Genomic DNA, 9,941 nt, shown 5'->3' with positions numbered 1-9,941 from the left:
TTCCATGTGCACTTGAGAAGGATGCATATTCTGTTCCTTTTGGATGCAATGTTCTGTATATATTTATTAAGTCTATCTGGTCCAATGTGTCATTTAAGGCCAATGTTTCCTTGTTGACTCGCTACCTGGATGACCTATCCATTGATGCTAGTGGGGTATTAAAGAACCCTACTATTATATTGCTTTCAATTTCTCCCTTTAGTTCTGTCAATAGTTGTTTTATATATTTTGGTGCTCTCCCATTGAGTGCATAAATATTAATTAACGTTATATCTTCTTGAAGGAGTCTCCTTTATCACTATGTAATGTCCATCTTTGTCTCTTGTTACCTTTTTTAGCTTCAAGTCTATTTTGTCTGAAATAAGTATGGCTACACCTGCTTTCTTTTGGTTGCAATTTGCTTGGAGTATCTTCTTCCATTCCTTCATTTTGAGTTTATGCTTGTCTTTAGAGCTGAGATGGGTCTCCTGGAGGCAGCATATTGTTGGGTCTTGTTTTTTAATCCATCTAGCCACTCTTTGCCTTTTGATTGTGAATTCAATCTATTTACATTTAGGGTGATTATTGTTATATGAGGACTTACTACTGCTATTTTATCTTTTGTGTTCTGGTTGTTCTATATTTCCATTGTTTCTTTTCCCTTATGTTTCTGCTTGCCATTTTAGTTTGGTGGTTTTTTTGTGATGTGTTTCTCAGTTTCTCCTTTTGTTTGTATTTGTGTGTCTGCTCTAGATTTTTGTTTTGTGGTTACCATGAGGTTGTATACAATGTCTCAGAGATAAAATAGTCTTTTATCTGTTGATAACATCATATCTTGATTTGCCTATACAGGTTTTCCTCCTCCCCTTTTATGTTTTTGTTGTCTCAAATTATCTCTTTTTATGTTGTGAGTTCATTACCATATTGAAGTAGCTTTAGTTATTTTTAATGGTTTTTTCTCCTTTAACTTTTATGCTACAATTAAGTGTTTAACACCCTATTCTGTAATAGCTTTGAAATTACCTGGTTCTCTCTATTTATCACCTTACTCAAAGTTTTACCTTTGCCTTTTCATTTCTGGTAGTAAAGCTCCTTTCAACAGTTCTTGTAAGGCAGGTCTAGTGGTGGTGAACTCTTTCAGCTTTCATTTGTCTGGGAAAGTCTTTATTTCTTCTTTATACCTGAAGGATAATTTTTCTGGATAGAGTATTCTTAGCTGACAGTTTTTATCTTTCAATATTTTGAATATATTGTTCCACTCTTTCTTGGCCTGTAGAGTTTCTGCTGAGAAATCTGATAGCCTAATGGGGGTTCCTCTGTAGGTTACTGTCTTTTCCTTGGCTGTCTTTAAAATTCTTTCTTTGTCCCTGTCTTTTGATAGTTTTAATATAACATGTCTTGGAGACAGTCCTTTTGTGTTGAGATATTTAAGTGTTCTATTAGCTTCACATACTTATATATCCAGTTCTTTCCCTAGTTTTGGGAAGTTCTCAGCTATTACTTCTTTTTTTTTCCAAAGGTTTTACTTTTTTTCCTTTTTCTCTCCAAAGCCACGTGGTACATAGTTGTGTATTTCTAGTTGTAGGTCCTTCCAGCTGTGGCATGTGGGATGTCGCCCCAGCATGGCCCAATGAGTGGCATAATGTCCGTGCCCAGGATCCGAACCAGCGAAACCCCAGGTTGCTGAAGCAGAGTGCGTGAACACAACCACTCAGCCATGGGGCTGGCCCTTCAGCTATTATTTCTTTAAGTAGGCTTTCTGCTCCCTTCTCACTCTCTTCTCCTTCTGGGATACCCCTTATCCTTATGTTGCTTTTTCTAATAGAGTTGGATATTTCTCATAGAATTTCTTCACTTTTAAAAAATCTTAGTTCTCTCTCCTCTTCTACCTGCATCATTTCTAAGTTCTATTTTCAACGTCTCTAATTTTCCCTTCCACATGGTCTGCTCTATTTCCAGTGTTGTCTACTGTCTTTTTCATCTCATTTTTTGAGTTCTTCCACTCCAGAATTTCTGCTTGGTTCTTTTTTAGAATTTCAATCTCTTTGATGAAGTACTCCTTCTGTTTATTAATTTTATTTCTGAGTTCATTGAACTGTCTTTCTGAGTTTTCTTCTAGTTCATTGAGTTTCTTTATGACAGCTATTCAGAATTCTCTGTTGGTTAAATTACAATCTTCCATAACTTCAAGTTTGCTTTCTGGAGAATTGTCGTTTTCTTTTTGTAATAACATGTCACCATAATTTTTCATGGTGCTTGAGGAGTTTTTCCTCTGCTGGTGCATTTGTAATAGTGAGTATCTTGCTTATTCAGGTAATGCTTTGTTCACTTTGATTCTGAGCTGCTTCTGGTTGTATTTGAGAACTGGTACTTTCACCCTCCACTGCCTCTGTTAGCAGTGTCCTTGGTGCCCTTGTTGTGCTGCTTGTGCCTCCGATGTTGCTGGTGGCTTGCTGCTGCTGGTGTCTTAGCAGTAGCAGGCATCACCACCAAGGTCCCCAGGCTGGCGTGTCCCTCTGCTGCTTCCAGTGTTACCTGGTTTGTGGGTTCTCCCCTGCAATGGGGGCAGGGAGAGAATGAGGCAGGAGCTGGGGACATGGGCACTTCTGCCACATCTGAAGTTGTTGGGTCCAGAGGTGCTACTGCCACAGGTGAGGGGCCAGGGTTCAGGCACTGCTCTAGCTGGAAGGGACTGGAGTCACAGGCTCCACTGCCATTTCTACCTGGCTCTTTGCAGATTCATGTGCCACTGTGACTAGGGGGGCTGGAGTCACTCGTGCTGCCTCTACTGCTGTTCCTGGGTTTTCTAGGGGTGCTGGCACCACCACTACTGGGGGTTCTGGGTTTGCAGGCATCATCGCCACTTCAAGTGGGCTGGGGTCACAGGTGCCACCACCAAGGGTAGGTCTATTTTCTAACTCAGTCCTCCTCTCCAAAGGAAACTAGGTGTATTCTATGTATCTTTCCAGAAATTACATCAATACAAATTTATTGAGTGATTGAATAAGCAAAATTTTTAATTGAATGTTTACCATACCCCAAGAGTCTTTCTAAGTGCATGGAATAAGGAGTAAACAAAAACTATGTCTTTAACCTCATACAGGTGACACTCTAGTGGGGGGAGACAGATAATATATACACAAATAAATACATAGATATTATGTCTGAAAGTTATAATTTTTTAAAAGAAAAAGAAGAGTAAAAAAACAGAAGTGGCAGACAAGAGAGTTGCTATTTTGTACTGAGTTCTGAGAAGGTGACATCTGAGTGGATACCAGAATTAAATGGAAGAAAAAAATTATGGCTATCTCAGGTAAGGGCCTAACAGGCAGAGAATAGCCAGTGCAAATCCTTTAATTAAGAGGGAGCCTGTCGGGCCAGCCCTGATGGCCTAGTGGTTAAAGTTCAGCATGCTCCACTTCAGCAGCCTGGGTTCGGTTCCTAGGTGTGGAACCACACCAGTCATCTGTCAGTGGCCATGTTTGGCGGTGGCTCATATAAAAAAAGAGGAAGATTGGCAACAGATGTTAGTTCAGGGTGAATCTTCCTCAGCAAAAAGAGAAGGAGACTGACTAGTATTCAAGAAAGTGCCAAGAGACCTGATGTGGCTGGAGTGGAGAGAACAAAAGGGAGAGTGGAGGTAAGGCCAGGGGGTAACAAGGGGCAGGGTTATGGTGAGGCTCGGGCGACAGTGAGACTGTGGGTTTATTCTGAGAAAAATTGGGATGGGTGGTCCTGGGCATCTTGAGAGAGGATTAACATGACCTAACTTTCATTGTTAAAGGATCATTCAAACTGGTGTGGTGAGAATAGACTGGCAGTGGGGGTGGGCAAAGATGGAAACATGGAGGTGAGTTCAGAGAGAGATGATGCTGTTTGAGATCAGATGGATAGCAGAAGTTGTGATAACTGGTCATATTCTGGAATATTCTCAAGGTAGCCACAACAGAATTCTCAGGTGCTTTGAAGGTGAACTTGGAGAGAAAGAAGTTAAGCAACAGGACTCCATCGTTTGTGGCCTGGGTAACCAGAAGGTTGGACTTGCCATCAATTAAGATGTAGAGAACTGTGGATTGAGCAGGGGAAAACTGTGGATTTGAGGGGAAGATCATGAATTTAGTATCAGACATTTTTAGTTCGCAGTATCTATTAGGTATCCAAGAAGGGAGAAATTAAGACCTATTTGCTGATGTGACTGGTTTAATTGAACAGGGGAAATGATGATGCAAGAGAGAGAAGAGTATGCAGGAAGGGGTAGGATCCAGTGCACCGGTGGGGAGACTGTCAGAGTGGAAGACGGCTGTTCAACTTATTGCAAGCTAGAAGATGAGGGAAATGGGCACAGACAAGTGGGTGGGTAGACAGGCTGACAGGAGTCAGTGCAAAGTTTCTTCTGGCTGCTTCTACTTTCATAGTGAAATAGAAAGGAAAATCTTGTTGGAAGGAATTAGTGAATCCATTTTCACTCCCTTGCTTAAAATCTTCCATAGGCTTCCCTTCACCAATAGAATAACATACAAACATTTCATCATGGCCCACAAGGCCCCACAGGACCTGGCGCCATCTACCTCTCTCCACTGCCCAAAATGTTCCAGCTATGGGGGCCTTCTTCCTTCAGTGCCTCAGACACATGGCAAACTTACAAGCTTGGGTTCTTTGACTTACTTGTCCCTCTGTCTGGTAAGCCCTCTCTCCCACCTGCTAAGTTTGGCTAATTCTTATCATATAGGTCTCACCTCAAAGGTCCCCTCCCTCAGCCTTTCTTGAATACCCCATCTAAAGTGGCCTCTCTTCTCATCATGTTATTTTACTTACATGTTTATTCTGTATTGTCTGCTTCTTCCCACAAGAATGTGTTTCATAAGAAACTATCACCCTCACCCCACCTCCACCTTATCACTCTCTCTCTCCTCTGATCTGGCTTTTCCTCTTCTCACCACCACCTGATAGAGACAGAGATAGAGATAGGACTAGAGAGAGAGATTTGTGCACTATCCATCGCCCTCAGAGAATCATAGTTCTATGAGAGCAGGTGCTTTTCTATTCTATTGACCAGGTGCCTCCTGAGCCTAAAATCACATCTGGCACATAGTACGTGCCCATTAAATATTTCTTGATGAACATAATTGGAAAATTAAGTGAAAAAACATATGTAGAGCATATAACAGAGTGCCTGGCACATAGTAAATCTTCAGTAAACGTGAGTGGCTACAATGACAACATAGACAACCATGTCAACAACCATGAGCACAGTTGTGGAAGGCTGATCCTCCTCTGTGCTCTTGAACAGATTCCTTTCGGGTCATCAGAGACTTTCTTTCATTAACTGCACATCCCTTCCTCCTCTTCTCAGGCTGCTTCCTTTCAGCTAAGTATGTGCAAAGTTTTCCCACTATTTTTAAAAAACCAGTTAAAACACACTTTTTTTAACCTTATATTCTATTAGACATAGCCAAATATTTTCACAGTTTAGCAACTAAAATTGTAGTCCATACTAGCTCACAGTTTGCTAACCAAAACACTTCTTGAACAAGCAAACTCATTTATATTTATTGTTTTTTTCTATTAACTAGTTTCTTTAAGTTGAATGAAACTACTTAATATTTGCATAGTTAAAATATTAATCATTATAAAATAGTATACTCTAGTCCCTCCTTATCTGCAGGGGACACATTCCAATACCTCCAGTGGATGCCTGAAATCACGGATGGTACCAAACCCTAAATATACTATGATTTTTCCCATACATACATACCTATGATAAAGTTTAATTTACAAGTTAGGCACAGTAAGAAATTAACAACAATAATTAATAATAAAATAGAATAATGATAACAACATATTGTAATGAAAGTTACTATTGACCTTAGCAACCTCAGCATATGACTTTTTTTCTTATTAAGTAAAGAACTTTCACCTTTCCACTTAAAGGAAACAATTTATGGCTTCTCTTTGGCATTTCCAAATTGCCAGCATCATTACTCTTGCACTTTTTTGCTATTATTAAGCAAAATAAGGGTTACTTGAACACAAGCACTGCAATACTGACAGCTGATCTGATAACCAAGATTGCTAATGTGACTAGTGGGCAGGTGGTGGGTACAGTGTGGACCCGCTAGACAAAGGGATGGCTCATTTTCGGGGGGAGGGACAGAGCAGGATGGCGTGAGATTTCATCACAACACTCAGCATGGCATACAATTTAAGACTCATTAATTGTTTATTTCTGGAATTTTCCATTTAATATTTTCAGATCGTGAGAGACCTTAAGTAACTGAAATCACAGACAGCAAAACCACGGATAAGGGGAGACTGCTATACAATAAAAGATTGATCCATTATCGAACTCTCCAAAGTAACTAGGCATATTATGTGTATCTTTCCAGAAATCATGTACGCTTATCAAGACATATAAATGTCCTTTGAAAATATCAAATACGACCCTACCGTGCATACAATTCTGCACCTTGGGTTTCTTTCAGCTAATAAAACATCTGGGATGCTTTTCTAAAGTACACATAGGAGCTATATCACTCTTTTTACTGGCTACGTAGTGTTTCATTGCATTGATAAAATGTTGACAGATAAAAATGGCAAGCAATAGGATATATTGGAGTAAACGAGGAAGCCGTTTGGTATAAACCTAATTCGGCCTGACTTTGTTTTTTCCAAAAGGGCCTGACTGTGGCTGTTGAGCATGCATTGTATATCTGCTTGGAAGTCCCTTCACAGCTACATGGCTGCTGAGTTCAGCCAGTATATGATTTCGTGACAGGGGAGAGGCAGGCTTGGTGAAGGCCGTGAAGTGCAATGTGTGTAAAGGAGCGTACCAGGATGATCCTAAACAGCTACGGGTCAGAGCGTTTCTGCACACTGTGCTTTCCTTGAATGGATGTTATAGGTATTCACTCCCACCTCTGGTGAAATGTTTAAAAGCTCTCCTAGTAAAGTGTCCCTTCCAGCTCCTGGCAAGCTGAGCTCAGCAATAGTTTTCATTCATCACATGTCCTTGAGCCTGGGTGTAAACTGCTTGGCACTGAATTAAAAGTCACTTATCAAGAAAATCCTAAAGAGCCACAAGCAGGAGAGTTCCTTGACCATGTGACCTCATAGAATGAATATACAGATAATCTGTCTCAGCTGTAGTGAATGGTTTTAAACCTCTCCTTGGGAGTAGACTTTTCACAGCTACAGAAAGCTGAGTTCACCAGGAGCGTGCTTTCATGACAGAGGAGAGGGAGCCTGAGTGAAGCCCCTGTCCTTCCATGTGTGAGAAGGCACTTAACCAGGTGATCCAAAAAAGCTACAGGCCAGAGATTTTCTGAACAGTGTCCTTTCCTTGAATGGATATGATAGCTATTCTCTCCCAGCTGTAGTGAAACTTTTGGTAGCTCTCCTAGGAACATGTCAATCCCAGCTCCTGGCAAGCTGAGCTTCTCAACAGTTTTCCTTCACTACATACAAGTGACAGCCTGTGCGTAGACTGAACTGCAATGTGTTAGAAGTCACTTTTCAATAGATGTTAAGAAGCCACAAGCAGGAGATTTTCTCCACCATGTACCCTCATTGAATGAACAGACAGTTCATCTGTCCCAGGGGCAGTGAGTGCTTTTAAATCTCTCCTTGGAAGAAGTCCCCTCACAGCTACAGGCAACTGAGATCAGCAGGGAGATGCTTCCATGACATGGGAGAGCCTGAGTGAAAGCGGTGAACTGCACTGTGTGAGCCTTACCTAGGCGATCTGAAGCAGCTAGAAGCCATGGCGATTCTGCAGAGTGCACTTTCCTCTAATGGAGCTTATAGATATTCTCTCCCAGCTGTAGGGAAATGGTTAAAAACTCTCCTGGGAGCGCCAACCCCGCGGCCGAGTGGTTAAGTTCACGTGCTGTGCTACGGTGGCCCAGGGTTTTGTTGGTTCGGATCCTGGACGCAGACATGGCACTGCTAATCAGGCCACATTGAGGCGGCGTCCCATGTGCCACAACTAGAAGGACCCACAACTAAAACATACAGCTATTTACTGGGAGGATTTGGGGAGAAAAAGCAGAAGAAAAAGAAAAGATTGGCAACTGACAAATAAAAATGGCAAGCAATAGGATATATTGGAGTATATGAGCAAGCCATTTGGTATAAACCTAATTCGGCCTGACCTTGTTTTTTCCAAAAGGGCCTGACTGTGGCTGTTGAGCACGCATTGCATATCTGCTTAGACATTTCCTGTGGCAAGAACAAAGGCCCTTGAGATAAAGGTGCAACTTCCCCCCACATTGGCATTTCCTTAGGGATAAGCATCTTTCCTTAGGCTAGGAACTGATTGCTGCACTCACCTTGGACCACCCAGCTCACCTGTGACAACCCAGCTGCAGACAACAGACTGCCACCCTGCTGCGTTCACTGAGACAGCAGACCTACCTGCTGTTTCCATCAATCGCTGTGCGGACAGAGCAGTCTCACGACTACTGTAAAAGGGACATTTCAATCCTATGTGAAACATCCTCTCTGGGGGTATATAACCACTCTGGGCACCCCACTTCTTTGGTGCCCTTTCTTCCTTCGGGAAGAAAGGCCCCGGGCCATGGTCCTCAGATTTCAGCTCAGAATACACTGTGTCAAATTTTTACTTATAGATTGGTTATGGATTATTTTTGTCAACACAACAGCTGTTAGCTCAGGTGCCAATCTTTAAAAAGAAAAAACTCTCCTGGGAAATTTCACTTCCTGCTCCTGGCAGGCTGAGTTCAGCAATAGTCTTTCTTCCTCTCATAAAAATGAGAGCCTGTGTGTAAACTTGAACAGGAACTTATCAAAAGTCACTATGAGATCATCCTAAAGAACTATAAGCAGGAGTTTTTTCTCAGCACTGTACTGGATGTTACAGATAATGTGTCCCAGCTGTAGTGGCAATTTTAAAAGAAAATTTTAAATCTCTTCTAGAAACAAAACCTTTAACACCTACCAGGAATCAGAGTTCAGCAGGAACATTCTTCTCTTTTTTTTATTTTTTATTTATTTATTTATTTTATTGTGGTAACAGTGGTTTATAGCATCATACATATTTCAGGTGTACGTTGTTATATATTTTTATTTCTGTGTAGATTACATCATGTTCACCACCCAAAGAGTAATTACAATTCATCACCACACACATGTGTCTAATGACCCCACTTGCCTTTCTCCTTCCCCACTTTCCCTCTGGTAACCACCAATCCAATCTCTGTCTCTATGCTTTTGTCTGTCGTTTTTTAAAATCTTGTACTTATAAGTGAGATCACATGGTATTTGAATTTCTCCCTCTGATATTTCACTCAGCATAATGCCCTCAAGGTCCATCCATGTTGTCACAAATGGCCGGACTTCATCATTTCTTATGGCTGAGTAGTATTCCATTCTGTATATATACCACCTCTTCTTTATCCATTCGTCCCTTGATGGGCAACTAGGTTTCTTCCAAATCTTGTCTGTTGTGTATAATTCTGTGATGAACGTAGGGGTGTGTGTATCTTTATGCCTTTGTATTTTCAAGTTTTTGGATAAATATCCAGCAGTGGAATAGCTGGATCATATAGTAGATATAGTTTTAATTTTTTGAGGCATCTCCATACTGTTTTCCATAGTGGCTGCACCAGTTTGCACTCCCACCAGCAGTGTATGAGGGTCCCCTTCTCTCCATATCTTCTTCAACACTTGTTTCTTGTCTTGTTAATTATAGCCATTCTGACAGGAGTAAGGTGATATCTTGTAGTTTTGATTTGCATTTCCCTGATAGCTAATGATATTGAACATCTTTTCATGTGCCTGCTGCCCATCTGTATATTTTCTTTGGAGAAATGTCTGTTCAGATCTTTTGCCCAGTTTTTAATTGGGTTGATAGTTTTTTTGTTGTTCAGATGTACGAATTCTTTATATTTTTTGGATATTAACCCCTTATCAGATATATGGTTTGCAAATATCTTCTCCCAGTT

This window comes from Equus asinus, unplaced genomic scaffold, assembly GCF_041296235.1.
Source record: "Equus asinus isolate D_3611 breed Donkey unplaced genomic scaffold, EquAss-T2T_v2 contig_193, whole genome shotgun sequence".
In the NCBI taxonomy this organism is placed as follows: domain Eukaryota; kingdom Metazoa; phylum Chordata; class Mammalia; order Perissodactyla; family Equidae; genus Equus; species Equus asinus.
The sequence above is the reverse complement of the archived record's forward strand: the minus strand, read 5'-3'. Positions refer to the sequence as shown.